The following is an 18,806-nucleotide window of genomic DNA, read 5'->3' on the forward strand; positions in this document are numbered from 1 at the left end:
TCTGCTGAAAATACAGTACTCACTATTTTCCCTATTTGTTGAAGCAAAATATCTTGTAATAGAGGAAAGTCTGGTTAAAAATTGCTTGAATGAGTCTGGTTTAGCTGTCATGGAATTATATTAGGTTTACTCACAGAGGCATTGATAATATCTCAGATATTGGAAACATACCTTTTCAGATTTTAAAAGTTCCATCTTCGTTTGCCATACTGCTGTCTCTCCAGTATCAGCTCCTATATTCAGCAATTTTCAAACAATAAATGGAATTGGTATACACTAATTAGACCTTTTTATATCTGATATTTTTAAGAGGATGATCCAATCAGTGGTTTTAAAGGTCCTGGTACATCAAGAGCTCAAGACTTTTGTACAGAACTGTAGCTTAATATGGTCTGCCTTTTGACAGCAATTCAGTGATACTAGGCTGCAAGTGGAAGGCACCAAATTTGATAGATGCTTTCCATGTTTAGCCAGGTGGTTGTATTCAAGTTGAATAAAAATTGTTTTATATAAAGGTGAAATTTACTTAACCAACATAAATCATAAGAATCAAGCTATGGATGGATGAAGGCTGGATCACATGAAGTGCATGACCTTGCCTCTACATTGGGTCTACCTCATAATAATGTCGCAATCACTCCATATTACCAGAGAAATAAGCCCAAAGCAGGATCTTGAATGATCTGGTTGGGACTGTATGAGACTTCAGTAATTCTCAGCAGGCCTGGTCCTGTCCTCTCATACTTGACAAGTCATCTCGAAAATACCTCTTATAATGATCAAGGGATGTGAGAGTAACAGAACTTAATTCCCAAGAAGCCATTGAAGTATTTTAAGTAGTGTCCTTTGTACTTTCAATTATCATTGTTACCACCCCATAGACTATAAAAATCAGAGAAAGAAACCCATTTGGTATCTCTCATGTATGTTCTGCAGATTACATTATTGACCACTAATTCATTCACTTGAATTCATCATTATCCAAAGAGCTGCCATTTTTCTTTCTGATTTACTTCTTTTTGATACATTTATTTGGCACTAAAGAAGAATTTACTAAAATCTGATCCTTCTTTTGATTTTTTACAATGATAGTCTCAATTGAGGCATCAGAATTTTTCCTTTTTCCTTTCCTTCTTCTGGCATAAACTCTCTACCAGTATATATTTTGTCATCAGCAGCAGAATGTTTGGCAATATTGATTTATCTATTTCATATTATACTAAATCACTTCTAGCTGAGTTAACAAGGTATCTCTCTGTGATTTCGATGAATTAAAGTACATTTCAAATCTTATTTGCGAAGTAAGAGTCTCTGAGTTCTGAAGGGCCAAATGTTAGAGAAAGAAGCTGTAGCACAGTTCATAGGCAGAAGTGTTCACATTATAGTTTGCAATCACCATGCAAAGGAGGTATGTAGAGATGAGTTTGGGTAACTTGTGTAATACTTGTACATTTATGAATATACTAACTTCAAGCTGAGTTATTTAGCAAGATATTGCATTGCTACATCTTTTTGGTGCTTTACCATGGAATATCAGGCATATTTTATTTGAATTTTATGATTCAGTAGTTGCTTTACTGCATAGGACATTATATCAGTCAAAACCACAGTTAAATACTTAATAGTATGGTATTTTAAAAATTAAAATTAGTTTCTTTTCATTCTCTATATTTTCAAAAGGATTTTTCAAAGGATTTTTTATGATTCACCTTCATTATTTTCTGTTTGGGTCACGCCTTTTGAGGTAACAGTTCAATTCCTGCAGGGCTACATGTAAATGACTGCCATTATTTGGAATGGATCATTTAATTAAGCTACCACGGTGTCTGTAAGCAAAATTAATCACTGTAGTTATAGTGCTTGTATGAGTCACAATTACTAGGCAAATGGGTTACTGTCCAATAGAATTGCTGTAATCCAACTGTACATAGCCTTGTAGAATTTAGAGACAAGCTTTGTTTACTCTTAATTGTACCTAATACCATTTACTCCAGCTAGGCTGTAGCCTTTGTTGCTACTAATTTATTTATGTAGTGGGTAAAATGCTTTATTTTAATACCAGTATGTGACCCTATCTGAGAGGAAACTGCCTATGACTGGAGGGAATAACTACAGAAAAATATATCAATTAAAATAAGCTTTATTAAACTATATTTGTATCATGAACACGGTTACCAAAACCTCCAAAGATCTGATCTATATGCTTGGCCTTGGGGCACTTAATAAAAGCTTAATAGAACATCTTCAGTGACTCATACATTATGTAGCAATTGAATCATCAGGAGAACAAAGAATATTGATCCTTCATGTCAGATATCTGGAGGACAGATTCTAAAAAAATACTATGTTTCATTTGATATGGTAAAATCAGATTTGTTATCCATCCAAAAAAACCCCTGATGTATAGTCAAACAAGTTGAAAGGATGTTCCAGCAGTTAAAATAAATTGGGCTGTAACAGACCAAACCTCAGTGTAGCTGCCGTTTCAGGTGTGGCCAGAGAGGTTTTCTAAGACAATTAAACTTCAGAGTGCTAATTTCAAAATTGCAAGTAACACACACTGAAGGAGCAAAGGCACTGGTAGAGTGCTACCAAAGCAACTTTTTGATATATGTGTAATATGACTTAAGGTATCAGAAATTTTGCTGCTTCTGTTCTTTAATTGGATTTCCTACACCAGCTCTCAAACTCTTTCTCCCGTCTCACCCTATGTCCTATGTTCAGAGGTCCTTGGCAGGGAAATCCAGGCGTGCTTTCTGAGCAGGGCACAACCAGCAGACTTCAGGAAGCTGCACAATACGCACAGAGCTAGAGTGCCCACACTTCCAGCACAAGGGGTGTGTGGATGAGGGAACTGGAGCTCTCAGAAAAGTTGGTGCATGTGCTTGCAAGAGATGAGGTTTTGCACGTCACTATGTGAATGTGTTTAACTACAACATCGTGATATTATAGAAGTGGGTTAAAATCTTTTCAGCTGTTTATTGATTTCAATATTTTTTATGCATCTGCTACTGTGGTTTATCTGTTGCATGCCTGATACTGATCTTGGTTGCATCTTTCAGTGATTGCCAGTTAATTACCCATCCTTACAAAACAGATCCAAGCCCCCTGAGCTGAATAGCTTTTCCCCACTGCAGATCTCTGCACTGGATTTGCTTTCCACCAGAATGAGTCTCCTATCAGTGCCAAAACATTGTTCGCTGGAACGCCAGTGCAGCATCCCTGCTTAGCCTGTTCCAGGCTTGGAGGTTTCAACTACTGTTCTAACTACTGAATGATGGTGTATCAGTATAGAAGAGTATAAACCCAGAGGGTGAATATACTACTTGGAATAGGAGCAAGATGTACTGGTTAGTATTGATGCTTCACATCTTATACTGCTGGCAATTCCAGTGCAGGTAATTAGGGAATTAAGATTACAAACCTGAAGAATTGACTGAGCTGGGTTTGTGCTGCTATATTTGAGAACTGCTTTGTGTATTTGAATACCGTGGGAGAAAAGCCTAAATTAACAAGTTACTCTTTAATCTTCAGTACAATTTTCCTTGAGTTTGAAAGTTGTCATCAGCCTCTGGATATTGTGCCTGCAATTATCCCATAACTGATAATGCTTATTTCTGTATTTCACATTTTTTTCTTGTAAGAGTGTGAATCCCTAAGGCTTTTGGTTAATAAAGGTTTGTGATTAATAAATGCTGAAGTGAAAAATTACTTAACATGTTAACCATCCCTCAGACCAAGTTCATCTAAAATTTGCAAGCACAACAAAGAAAATTTGTTCAGATCTCTGGGATTCTAATAACTGTGAACCATGGTGAAAAAAATACCATTTTTGACAGCTCAAAATAGATTTTACACAATTTAGGGCTTGGAGGTATCTTCAGAATACTTCAATAACAACTAGTGTTTGCTTTGCTTTTCCGTTTTAATGATTTATTATTTGCTGCGGTTTTTTAAATTCTGACTTGTGCCAAAGAAATACGTTTGTGGGTTACAGCTTATTAATGTTGGCACTAGCAAAATATCTGTAATTACAGCTAGAGATTAAAAATTAATAGAGCTAATTTGCCACTAAAAGTTTCTGATCAATCCAATGGACTCATCCTGATGCATGGAATTCCAAGAAACACACACTAAATTGGTTTTCCTTTTCACTGCAGCATGTATATCATATAAATTGCTAAAACTAAAATTGGTATCTACCATACAGAGTGTTCTCAGGAAATAAATCATTTTTATGCATAGACTAAAAGTCAAGAAATTTTGTGGTGATGTTTTCTTAAATACAGTTTTGTTAGCATTATATTAGGTGCTTCAATCTGAAAACTGAAGATTTACTAAAAAATAACAGTATGCTTGGGGGGAAAGTGACAATTTTCCACAGGAAGAAAAAGCATGTACTTACAGCAAGTAAACAAATCGTTCATTTGTTAGAAGTTCATTGATTTTTAGTTGTAATTGACTGAAAATGCTGTATATGACTAAGAGAAAATATCCTTTTTTTTTTTTTTTTGACAACTTATGTTTTTAGCCCCTACACTATTTGTAGAGAAAACACCTGTTGTTTTCAGAATTTTACTATATTTGAGGATGTTACACTATTCACATCAATAGCATTTTTGGTTTCATGCATTGCTTTACATCTTACCAAATCCAAAAGTCCCTAACAATTACTTATAATTTTTACTTAATCAAATGAATAATTTACAGTGGATTTAAAAAAAATGTACTTCAAAAAGATCAGCAGCTGATTTTACCTAAAAACACTTGGCCACCTAAACCCACTACTAAATTTAAACAATAACTTCAAGATTAATAATTTTGGCTCTTAATAATACATAATATACCATTTATTTTCTCTTACTCTGATCAGCTATTTTGCTCTAATTGCAGTAATTTTTAAGTCTATTTTTCAGTAATTTCCATAAAAGGTTTTTTGCGTCCTTAGAAGTCTATAAATACACTTGTGGTCGATGCAGAAGGTATCCATGCTTCACTAGTGAAAACACTCATCTAGAGGTATCAGGCAGCTTGCTTGGGAGCCCTGGAAGGCACAGCTGGATACTCCGTCCTGCAGTCACACTCATGGTGATGTGCAGATGCTCCTATGCTCCTATACCTCAGGACTTGTCTCCTGAGGCCTCCTGTTTTGCAGGTATGTATAATGTTTTACACTCTGTATACACTAATATCAATTTAGGAAGCCAAACTTATCTTAGAATTTACTGAATTTCAGTTAGAATTATCCAAAACTAGAACTCCAATTCCAGTTTTGTATTGTATTTTCTTAGCTTTCATATCTTACTGTTGGCTCATGTTCTACTTTGCTAGATTGAAGGATTCATTCTAAATGGGGATTTACAGAACATGTTTTGTTTTAACTTGACTAACATGATTTTTCAGAGTTCAACTCATTCTTGAAGCATATTTCTGAAAGCTCTTCAGTTTTTTGCTCTTTCTGAAGTGCAGATAGAGCACAAATGGACACAGAAGTTTTCTCATCAGCGCTGCACAGAGATGTCTTCACACAGCAGTGTTTTGCTTGTATATCTGGAAAATTTTGGGGTCACAGGGTTGTATTGCAAATTCACAGCAAATCTTTATAAGACTTTTCTTTTCTAAAATACCCTCTTTTGACATGACAAGTCTCAGATAAATTTTCTGTATTGATAAAATTAAATGTGCACTCACGCATTTCCCTACAAGGTGGAATAGATTTAGCAGGACAATAAAACCCCTCTGTTATCCCACCTTACCATCTTAGGCAGGTTTTATGCAGTGAGTGAGAGAACTGTGCTTTCAGAGCCGTCAAAGAGAAATCGACTAGTAAAAGGTTGGGGAAGGAATACCTCAAAAATGTGTTTTCTAGTTTTCTTTTTCTATCTCTTATCAGTGTTTTTTTACTAGATCCAATTAGATCTTGTAGATGATGATGGACAGAATGGCACTGTGTTCTCAACATCCCTATGGAAATAAAATGAATGAAGAAAATATTTTCTTCAAGCCAAAAATAAAGCTAAGTGTAGTAACTTTCTACTTAAATCACAGTGCAGATTTTGTTTTGTAGCTTTGACAGATTGCTTCAGGAGCGAAATGGTTTTTCAGGCACAGTCTACTTAATATTATAGTAGAAGGTGTCACAATCTGTAGCAAGAACTTAAAAGCACATGTAGTTTGATATTGAAAAAGAATGTGAATTCTTGAGTCAACTATCAACCAGAAGTGGTTGCAGGAAGGACAGGCTTCATAGACAAAAATGTATATAGGCTTTTGGTGTTCTAGAAAGATCAGTGATATGATGTCCTTACTGAAATCAACTCCTGCAGAAGCAGAAAACATAAAATTCCTCATGCAAGGTTAAACTGCATACAATTCACCTGTGTTCAAATGCAGTTGCTAAGTTAGGATTTTTATTACATGACCAGGATGTTCCCTGAAGATATTCTTCTAACCACAACTTACAATGTTAGAAGTTTCCTATACTGTCAAATAGTATGAACAGAATAGCTGGATGTTAAAATACCCTTATCATTTTGACATTTTTCAACCAATTTAGAGTCTGAGAAATTCACATAGTAACTGACTCTGCTGTTCTTTCACTTCTATGTACATACTGATAGACAGATACATTATTCTTCCCAAAAGATTGTCTGGCAAAATTTGCTCATGGCTTTCCTTCTTTTCCTTGGTATGGTTCCTCTTTCTGAAATCTGCAGTTCTGCAGCTAAAAATGCACAGATTTTAAGATGCATAAAATGCAGCATAGAAGCATTTGTTCGGTCAGATTATAATTTTTCTTGTTTAAAGAATTAACTATCTGATCTGTGTTGTTGTAGTCTTCTAGTTTATCTGCTTAGTAAATAAAATTACAAGGTCACAGAAACCCCATAACAAAGACTACAAAAATAAAGTAGCAAATCTGTTATAAGATTTAAGATGTTTTATTTATTTTTGGAAAAAAGTACTCCCTAGCACTCTTCACTTAAGTATGGAATATCCACCAAGGCTGATACTTGCTTTTGTTAATTTGCTTAAAAATTATGTTCCATTCCCATGTAATTAAAAAAAAAAATTGACATCAGTCTCCAAATGGTCTTTCACCTTAACTATAAGGTAGCTAGAAGAGGATTCTCTCCAGGAACAATTTTTTCATACTCAGGAATTAGTTCAGGTTGAAGCCTATGTTTCCACAGTTATGAAAGGACCATTCTCATAATCTAATGTGACTCCTTAGCCTAGTCCAATATCGGGTACCTGAGTTACAACATTTTTTCAAGTACTAATCTAATGTGTGGGATGAGAAAGACAGAATCTATTGAAATCTTCTGAATAAATCAAAATACAGTAGTAAATCTGGGCTTTTTCATGAATACTTAGTCCCATGTCCAAAGAGTTTGGAGCATCCCACAAGCATAAAGTCCTGTAGCATCAAGATAGCTTAACGTCTCAGGACTTGACCCTGAAAAATTTGTTGATGCAAATTTCCAGTTCCAGTAGTTTGTATCCTGAAAATAAAAGTGTTCAAAAGATACTGCTTGGGCTTTTGGTAGTATGTTTTATCAGTTTGGTGAGAAACAGCTAATTTTTGATGGTCTGCCAGAAGACCATCCAAGATTGCACAAAGCGACTTTAAGGTCAAATGTAGAGGTAGAGTAAAAGAAGAAGAAAAAGGAAAAAAATGCCTCAGCATTGAGAAGTGTCCAAATAAAAGTAGTTGATAAAGGTCATAAATCAGACATCACTGTTGCCCTGAAGTCAGCAACTGTCAAAAAAATTTTCCTTAACCAGAAACATGCTCTGCATTTATCAGTGCCCTCCATGCATGGGACAAATACATCTCAGGGAAAGGAGCAACCAGAAGCCTGAGAGAGTCCAACCAGAAGCTGTGAGAAACAAGGTGCAATTTTGCCCATGGAACATACCAAGAATAGTATTTTCATAGAATGAGAATATCTTGGATTGGAAGCGACCTTTAAGAAAAACTATTTTAAAGCTATCCACTTGAAGCCGCCTGCAGTTTTCCTAATAAAAAATTGTTTTCTTTTTTAAAATACTAATTTGATATATTTATTTGTTACAGATATCCTGACACATCCTGTTAAATGGAATTTTTTGTGACTTTAGGACCAGCAGAGTTTTGTCAAAGATTTGCCCTTCCTATCCCTGATAAAAAAAAAAAAAGGGTCAGCAGTGTAGATGGGGGTGTTTCTGTCTTCTAGAAAATGGAAAGAAATCCTTGGCATAATTTGTCCCAGGGAAGCACAGACCAACCTTTGTGTTGAGACCTAGAATAATGGATAGCCATAGCTATCTTAAATTTGCACTTTTCCTCTTACTTGTAGCTAAGAATTAGCTGAACAAATTGACATTGAGAAGAATGAAACATTGGATCTGAAATATAGAACAAGTGATTTAGTAAAATCATGATGATTTTGTTTGGCCAACTGAGAGAATCGTAAAGTGGTTTATAGGAACAGGAAGTTTCCAGTGAAAAGTTTGGAGATATTATGTTAACTCTTCAAGCCTCATCTTCCTTCTGTAAGTAGCTCTCTTGCAATATGCTGCCCATTTCTGCTCTTGCAAAGTACTGCTTCTAGTCCCATGCTTCTTTTAATCTTTTTCTTCAGAGCTTTTAATGCATATATGAGGGTGTCAAGTTAGAGCCTACTTCTTGCTGGCTGTCATCTGAATGAGCTTCACAGATCATTCCTTTTTTTTTTTTTTTTTGCACCTGTGAGAAATATTCAGGAATTAGAAGGAACAAAAGCTGGTTTTACATACTTTTTTTTTTTTTTTTTTTTTTTTGCACCTGTGAGAAGATTCAAGTAACTACTGACATCCTTTCAACTTGCCTTAGTCTCAACAGGGTTTTCTCTGGTTGCTTCTTAAGTTCAGTGGAGCAAGGAAAGAATGGGAAGCACACTGTGCACTTGAAGTCACAAGATGTGGAAGAGAGGAGGGGAAAATTGTAGGAAGCACACTTCAGAGACGTCAGTACAATGCATGAGAGATACATCCAAACGTTAAAATTGTGTGTAACTGGTGAGCTACTGCTGCTCTGTTGTCTCTTTCTCATAGCAGTTATGTTCTTTAATCCATGTTGCCTTTGAAGCACTGACTGTCCTCTAGGTGACCATTCTACTACACTATCTTCATTTAAGTCCTGACTAGAACTACAGCTCAAGTTTTGCATGAGTACTGTGGAAGTGGAAGCAAGTGCCTGGTCTTTATTTAGATACTAGGAGCAGGGCAGCTTGTAAGCTGTTGAGTAGGGTCAGATTTTCAACAAGAATGGAATACAGAGAAAACTGCATTTTTCCCCCTAGTTACTTATGTCTTTTTCATTATAATCTTGCTTATTTTCAAATAGAAATTATACTATTGAAAGTCAAAGATAATATCCAGAAGGCATAATTTTGCTATTTAAATAAGATTGCTAAAATAACTTTTCTAATGTTTTTGAAAGATGAGGACTCATATTTGCTGTAATCATATTGACAGCATTTTATTCATATACATTTTCCTCATAATGTTGAATTCAGCTTGAAAACATATTTTTTCCAAGTGTAAATGAAGTCAACAGCACTGAAATTCACCATCAAGAAGCTACACTAAATATAATGTATCTCTGAATTCAAAGCCCTTGAGTTATTTGGAAAGATTATTATCACCTTCAGTGTGTTTGGGTCAGGCCCTTTTTCAGTAATTGAAGGTAAATCTCTTTCTGACTTTTCATGTTACTTCATTGCAGTAACAAACAAAATCCTCTCCCTTACCACATAGGAGCCTCCCATTATAACAGAATGGAGCAGTCAGGCAGGATATGGTAACATAACTTACTAGTCTTCAAGTTCAGCAATCATTTATTTATTATGCTCTAAGTATTTACAGAAGCTGTATCTAATTTATATAGATCTCCAAATATACACTCCTTTATGAGATTTTTCCTGGTTGTAAATTCCGTATTCGTCTGATTTTGTTTTCATTTTTAATTTACTACATTCCCCCAAAGGCTTTCCTTTAACTAGTTTGCTTGTTGTAAATTCAGCAGTGATATTCTTTAAATAAACAGAAGCACAAAACATAATTTCCTGGTAACACTGTTTAGAAAATGGATCAGAATAAGGCCCCAAAGCTATTCTGATGATGAATTAATTATAAGATTCCAGGAAAAACACTGCATTGACATTTTACAAGTTTTGGCATGCAGCCTTGTATAATGCTGCACACTTAATAAAGCTGTTTTGATGCTTAGAGTATGAACAAAGACTTAACCCTCTAAGAATCAAAAAGTATTTTTGCATAATGTAAACTGAAATGGTATCCTTCTATACTTATTTCTCCATTTAAATTGTGGAAATCTATCTTTATTATGCAAACAGAACGAAAGGGTAGCTCTTAAAATGCTAAGCCTATGTTACAGTACCTTGACTGGTCTTTTCTCTTGTGTATAAACTTTCAGAAGCTTTTTCTTTAACAGTAAACACTTTTTGGTCTTTCATCATAAGAATGATCAAGAGAAAAACATACAGTAGTAAATGCTTTTAATGTTTTCGCTCCTTATTATTTCAGTAACAGTTTGTTCCTTTTTTGCTTTACATTTATGGATTTTCAAGTAGTCTGTCTATAATAATGATATACTTCTGTGTCTTCAGCTGAGCAACTCCCTAATATTTAAAACTTTCAAAATTCCTGTAAAACCAAGGGAAGATATACCTGTTTTATAGTTTGGGAACTGACACAAATATGCCCAAACCTGTAATACTCATATGAATGCAAATCTCATTCTAATTAATAGAAATTAGATCTCTAATACACCCTTCAATGTTTCACCTAAAGAAATAAAGCCACCGTCCGTTCTTGGCAGGAGGAAGAGAAAATGCCAATGAGTTGCTCTGTGGTTTTGTATGCTTGCTTTCTCCTTTCTCTGAAGAGAGCAAGATGGAGCAGTCAAAGCTATTTTTGTTACCTTTGTTAGTGTAGGAGACATTTATCAAGCTTTCTCGAGTTGTAGGAGCTGCACAGGTTTATTAATGTTATGCTTTGCCTAACTTTTGAGAGCAGGAACTGTGATCTACTGGGGTGATTGCTGTGATATGCTGCAGTCGGTTATTGTGTTAATTTGTTTAATATTAGCTTGATTGTCTGTGCTGGATGTGGTGCTTCATAGCCTAAAAAATTTGACCATACATGGACTGTCAGAGAAATGCTTGTCTCACTGAAGTCTTTGCGAGATGAGGGAGTGGAATCACTTGAGTGTGACTGTCTAACACCTGTCTGATCCTTACTGATACTCAGCATCACAGGAAAGGGAGCTTTTAGTAGCTCAATACTCTGGTGTTTCTGCATCTACCCCGGCCAAGGAAGTGCCATAGACTGTGAATAATAAAAATGAATTTTCTAAATTGTTTAATAATCTCATAAAATGCAAATGCTGTTATGACAAGGATTTGAATTAGTTCTTGTTTTAATTTGACTGCTTTATCCAATTCTGATATTACTTAGCCTTGGGAATTACCTTGATTCTGATGATGTTGATTTTCAATCGTAGTGCTTCCTGCACAAAAGTAAAATGCTACATTATATATTGAGTTGTTACAAAAACTATCTGGATAAAGGACCTCTTTGCAGACAAAGGCATAAATTATGGTAGCTTGTGCAGAAATTGATATTTTCTTCTCCCTCTTGGACACTGTATAATTTGGGCTGTTGCTCAAGACAAAAATAGTATAAACTCACATAGACCAAGGATGTAGATATGTTTACCTTCTTAGGAATGCCCTGTTTATAATGATATCTCAGAGTTCACTGTGAATTTCTATAGCTCTTTTAACTTATGTTATCTGTAGAGTAGCTTGACAAGAATTGAGTATTTGGCTTCAAAATCTAAATCAGTAATACTATGGTAATTGCAGATTTTTCTGATGAACCTATTAGGTACAATGTTTCACTAGCATGATGTTGCTTTTCTGATGATGCTGTAAATAAGAACTGAACAGCTCATTCATCCTGAGAAAATTCTCTTACCCTTCAAGAAGTAAGTACAAAAGTATGAGTCTTTTTTCACTTACAGTAGAATTAAATAAGTCTCAAACATCAGTACAAAAAATTTTTCATTACAATTGTACGCTGTCAAGCTCTCATTAAATATGTAATTCAAATTTCTATTCCATGGGCGTTCAGTCCAACCATTTCATCACCATTACAAGCATTTATTCCAGTGGGTGTTGCATACGCAGACTGTCACATCTTTTTGCTAACTCAACTTCCTCACAGTCCTTTCTATTTTTTTCAAAATCTTCCTATCCATTTCCATATTTTTCAGTGTCTAACCTTTCTCACTGCTGTTTATCAATAAGCATCAGAAGAAATACTGTTTCCTTATGACCTCAAAGAACAGACAGGTTTTGGTCTCCTACTCATTTTATCAGTCTCAATATTTACATTTTTTTAGTATGCTTAAACACATATACTTCCACACATACCTCCTCTCTCTTTAATGTCATGGCCTTCCTTTTCCCTTCCACATGGTTATCTGATGTGTACTGTCCTTGAACAAGAAGAAAATGGGAATTCAAGAAAATTGGTTAAATGACCAAATTGGTATAACTCTGAACAAGTCACTGCAGTAGCAGCTTAGCTTTGCTGAAGTACCTGTAAGTAAACAGTAGTTTATCCTCTGTTTGCTGAGTGTAAACTCTGAATACAAGAGTAATGTTGTTATTAGATTAATAAAAAAACCCAAAACTGGCTAAACATTTTTTTTTTTAGAAAATTAGTATTGTTAAGAAGATATCAGTGTATTTCTTCTCATTAAAAACAATGTTCTCTTGCACTACTGCCAGACAGCTATTAGTTTTAGTAAAGGAGTAAAAAAGAAACAGCTCTAGGGGTCTGGGCAGTACATTTATTTCCCAGTCAAGGTTCTCAGTGTGTTCCATTTACACAAGAGAAAACCCTTCAATTATATGATCCTTAATTTACCCAGGAAATTTCATAAGGAAAATGATTAATTACTTTAAGCAATCAGTTTTACAGATAATCACAGTTCTTTATTTAAACTGAAAAGCAAAAGGAGATCTTATGAATAAAACATAAAGGAAAAAAATGAAGAAAAAAAAGCTTTTAGTTTAATAAATATGAGTTCAGCATTGAAATATTTCTTCAAATAGACAAATCTTGTTAAAATTATACCTCTATTCATATTAACCATTAATATATGAAATATATGGGCTTGGATCATAGGATTTTAGCACAAAGTGTAAGGAAAGTTTCTGTTAAAATAGCCCGTTGCTCGACGTTTCTGCATATTTTTATTCAGTTCATTTGACCCCAACAACCAGAAACACATTGCATGTGTATATAGAAAACCAGAACTGAAATACAGAGTAGGGTTCTTGTGCTTAGGCATCCTTGACATGTATTCAGTGACCTCTTGGTTTCTTATACTGCCCAAAACAGCAGTGAGAAAGACTTAAACTTCCCAGGAGAACCACGACCTTAAAGTGAGAGATGTGAGTTACATCCACTGAAGCACATAGCATTTTCTGTAGCTCTCAAACCAGTACCTTTTTCAGAGTTTACATGCTAGAGAAGGCTAACAAAAGCAGGCAGAGGAAGGCCTTAATGCTGCCTACTGCTCAGGTTGCTCAAGAACTTTGTGTTACGAACACAGCCGTAGTAATTTTACTGTGAAAACCCAAGGCACTTATGGTGTTGGATGGCAAATAGGCGTGCTGCGTCAGAAGTTCTGTTAGTACTTAAGGGCCTAAATTCTTCTTCAGGTGTAGCCTGAATAACATTTGGGTGAAGTATTCTAGGCACTGGAAGAAAATGAGAAAGACATTCTGCCCGTCTGAAATTCTTACCTTCTGACCATCAAATTCTCATGCTGTCCATGATTTTATCTGATGTGGATGAGTTATTCATCCCATACGGAGTGTATTTGGTATTATTATTACTAGTGGACCCTGTGTAGCCAGAGGAATAACAAAACAATGTCCTCCTCAGCACTGAAATTCAAATTTTATAATTACTAGTTCTTACTGGAACAGAGGTATAAGAAACACCAGCTCTTCTCTGAGAGGTTGATATTGATACCTGTTTACATAGAATAATACACAGAAAAAAAGTAGTTTCAGTTGTATGTAGAGGTGCTGCACAGGGGAAAATTGGAAGAAATGTGCTAGGTTCGGGAAAACAGCATTCAGAGCTACCCAGATTGTGTTTGTGAGCCTTAGATTGAACACACGGGGCTCTTCTTTTTAGGAGATAACAGAAAGGAATAGAGCTACTTAGTCTGGTAGATGGTGTTGCCATTCTGCTACAGTGGTGTCCTGCTTGTAAAGCATTCTGAATATCTTGTTAAAGCAGTCAAGTTTCAGCTGAGAGGCATCTCACTTGTGGCATGGGCATTTGTCATCCTGCAGCTCTGATGTACAGATAATGTTTTGCTGGTTTTTAAAATTTTCATCTACAGTGCAGTTGCATCAATTGATGGGATTTCTTTTGGAAACTGTGGACTCCTAGCATTTTTTCTTTTAGTAAGAATTGATTATTCTTCTAGTTTTGCTAGAAGGAGGTGTAATGTTTAAAACCTTTCTTACCAGAATGGGTATCTCCTCTGAGGAATAGTTTCATTTTCTGGTTTTGTATTGACTCAGACCCTTAGGATAACATATCTATTTGGAGCTACAGCTTGAGTGGGTTTGTAGGCTCAATTTAAACGTCAGATTTGAGTGATGGCGTATGACAATGAAGAGACTGGCAAAAAAAAAATTGTCTGAAAGCTATTAAATTTCTTGCAGTGATAATTGCCTTAGTCCTTAAAAGAGAAGGAAAACTAGCTGCATTAGCTTAAAAGACAAAAAAAGAAAAAAGGCCTCTCCCACCTCTATTCCATTAATTACGCAAATTTTGCACCTATCCATTACTCTTTCCATCAGTGAACGTATGTTAAAAGAGTGTGTGCTATTGATTATTAACTTCATAGTCACTATACCTAGTAGTCCTCGGTTTTTTTCAGTCCTTACAGAACACATTTGATCACATAGTGCTCTCTCTTCTTTCTAGTTTGAGAAATCCTTTTCAAATGCTAGAGAAGAAAAAAGTGCTTGGTGAGTTAATATTCCTCTTGCTTCTAAGGGAAAGAAGTGTGTTACTTTGCAAGAAGTGTTCTGCAAACAAGTTTTTGATGGGAGCTCTTTCAGTATTTGCCCTGCTTGTCCTTCAGTCTCCCTGTGATCTTGAGTCTAATCATCTTTTCATTTTGTTGCCAGCATGAGTCCCTGTCTTGTCACAGATCTGCAGAAGAGCTGAGACTGGATGCATGCAAGGCTCTGTCCAGGTGTCTGAAGACCTCATCTGCCTGATGAGGCAATCAGTACCAGACATGTGCAGCATATCTCCCATGTATCCTGTCTTCCTGTGTTCTCCAAGGATGTGATGTGGTAACTTGAGTCTTGGCTCACCAAAGCCTGATTCATGTCAGCTTCAACCAGCTGAGTTCTTCTGAAATGCCTCTGCTCCATCTGAAATATGTGCTCTGTGCCCTTACTCTCACATCACTGCCTTAAGCATTGCCTCATTTAGACCAAGGGTTTTGCAAGTCCCATTTCTGCCTAGAGAGATGCTCACAAAGCAAAGGGTATATCATACTACAGTGGATGTAATTCACTGTGAGTCAGAATATGATGGGTTTGGGATGAGAATTGTGAAGCTTAATGCTTCTACATGATCTCTTTTTGCTGAGTTCTTGTTTTAATTTTTGTTATTGGTGCTTTAAAACTTTGCTTTACATTTAATTTAAAAAAAACCCACAGGAATGACTCCTAATGATTTTTGTCACTCATCACTACTTTATGCTGCTAAAAACAAAACAAGATGCTAGACAGCATAGATTTAAAATTTCTGTTTTCTCTTCTACTAACGTGCTTTTTGTTGATGGAGAAAAGGAGATGAAAAATATAAAGGCTTGTATACTAACACTTTAATTTAGAGAACATACATCCATACAGCCTGAAACTACAGTCTGAGACACAGTTTTGTATGCTTCATGCATTAACACTCCACCTGCTCTTCATGGAAGAAAAGGTTATAGGAGGCTTTTCTGTAGCAGCAATCTTTTTGAACAAAACAAAACATACATGGAGACCCATTATTAAGTTCAACAAATTTTTTTTTCTGCTGCTGAAAAAAACTGCCATAGAAAGTCTTTAGGGAGAAAAGTAATGTAATGTAAATGTGCCAGGGGCTCTTCAAATGACCCTAAAACAATTGTCATATTAAATGTACAAATCTGGCTCTTTTGTGATGCTGAAGTCCCAAAGGATCTTCTGAAAAGTCATATCCAAGTGAGGCCATTGTAAGAATATATATGACCCTATGTGTCAAATTAGAATAGCAGAGGAAGTATTGTTATTTTTGTTATTTTATTGTTTTTGAATACCAGAACTGAGGAGTTACCAATTCCTATGTCAGAATATGTGAATAACACTGTATACATGACATTAGACATTTCATTAGCAGCAAAATCTCAGTTGTAGCTGATGTATAATAGTTTCTGAAAGTTTTATTTGTTGTAGCTTGCATGAGGCGATCACTATTCTGGCTTCCAAAGGTAACAAGGATGGTAACAGACAATCATGGTTGGGGAACAGTAGGTGACCACATTTATCATGTTCTGCTGTGAAAACAGAGACATGAGATTATGTGTCTAAAAAGGGAATGATCAATAAAGACTTTTCTTAGGATGTTTTGACAACTGGCTAAGTGTTGTGAAATATGAGCAGACATAGAAGAACAAATTAGGGATGCATTGGGAGTTGGAACTGTTGATAAGGAACTGTCTTAAGGTCCAGAATACAGATAGCAGAGGTAGCTGTTAATACAGCTTGTCACACCGAGCAAGCAAAATACTGAGCCAGAGTGGCTGTGAGGGTGGACACGTTCATTCACAGTCCAAAAAAAAAGGAAAAAAAAGTAAAAGGAAGAAAATATAGTATTATAACAAGAAAATGGAGGTAACAGTGCAGTGTTTCAGCATAAAAAACAAATGTGTTTTTATCCACACAGCAGAAAGGAGGAAAAGTCCAGCGTACAGCAGAACATGCAGTAAACAAGTTGTCTGTCAAAGTACAATTTAAAAAGGGCATTTCAGAGTGTTAAATTGTATATTAAGAATTGCATGAGACTACAGCAGCATGCTGGGCTACAAAACACCGAGATTAAAATTATGATGCTGTAACTCCATTTGCCTTCAGTGGACCTATGATAGTTTACACAGTCTGCAGTCTGACATTTTATGTGGTGGTGTGAAATCTACCCCAGAATTTCCAACAGCTTTATAGAAACACACGTTTTACCACTCTTGTTCTTGTGTCCCTCATATAAATATACTTTTCATAGAACTCTAAAAAAAATGTGAGTTACACAATTAATCACTGTTACCTCAGCAGCACCAGATATTTAGGAGCTTCCTTATTTGACTTTTAAAGTTTCTTAATAAAAAGGTACCTGTTTTGACAAATTTGTATTGCTGGTCATTGGCCTTTCTACTGTTTACACTTAAATTGCTATTTTGAAGTAAAGAAAACAACATTTCAAGCATGGAAACTATTGCCATTTTTCTCCATTACACTGTGGATTACACACACTCAGTGTGTGAGTTATAAAGCAAATTATTATACAATTTATATTCTTTCTGGGCCCAAATTAGCAGGTGCTCTGAGGTAAAACACAGATAACTCTCCTGTAACCAGACTGATGTCGCAAACAAGATAGCTAAAAAGTGCCTGCAGTTATTTTCAAATGAATTTGTATTAGAATAGTGTCCAATATTCTTTATTACATGGTGCAAACAATCAGAGTAAATGGGAAGCAATGAGTTTTTTTATTCTCCATAGCCTTTGTTCAAATGTTCTAGGTAATGTTATTTATATTTATTTTTTGTTTTATAAAAATTAATTTTGAGAGTGATATATCAAACTGCTTATAACCTTTTCTTTTGTAACAGAGTTAGTCCACATTTTAAAAGTAGAAGACTATGTATGGTGAGGTCTTTTAGCTCTGAGTCCTTTTCATGGGCCCTATGATCAGTCAAATTTTATTGAACATTATTCACGTCATATAGGTTATATCTATAATTACCTACTTGATTGCATTTACAAGTTCCCAAGATCCAAGTCAACCACTCATATTGTGTTCTCAGTTTAATTTCCAAAATGGGAATGGGACTGTTTATTCTCTTAGGGTCTTTTTTTCCTGTATGACTGAATCATGATCAAGCCGAACAGTTGGTTTAAAAACAGAGATTCGGTAATTATTTTGACCAGTATAATAACTGTAATTTTAAACTTCATTGCTTTAGAAACTTTACTATACAAACCATAGTTTTTATATGATGAAAAGACATGGATAATTTTTCCATGTGTGTGTGTATTTAATTTTCCACACAAAACCTATTGATTCATTCAAGGTATGTTGCTTTATCCCTTTCATTTTACTTGGTTCAAACCACACCTGGGAAAAAGCGTGATGATTTATTTCTCAAATCGGCTCCAAATGAGTGAATTAGATGCTTACCAAATATAATATTAAATTAAACTGAACATGAAATATATTGAAAATGTCAACATTTGCTACCTGAAATTGAAAGACATTAATTAAAATCAGGTTAGATGTGAGTGTATTATACTGTGGGCTCTACATAAAATTATTTTTAAAAAGCAGTTGGAGTGTCTAGATGTGTCTAGATTACTCTAGTCAAAGTAAAAATAATTTAGACAGATCTTCCTCAATAATTTCAA

Source organism: Lepidothrix coronata, unplaced genomic scaffold, assembly GCF_001604755.1.
Source record: "Lepidothrix coronata isolate B3197 unplaced genomic scaffold, Lepidothrix_coronata-1.0 Scaffold216, whole genome shotgun sequence".
NCBI classification, from domain to species: domain Eukaryota; kingdom Metazoa; phylum Chordata; class Aves; order Passeriformes; family Pipridae; genus Lepidothrix; species Lepidothrix coronata.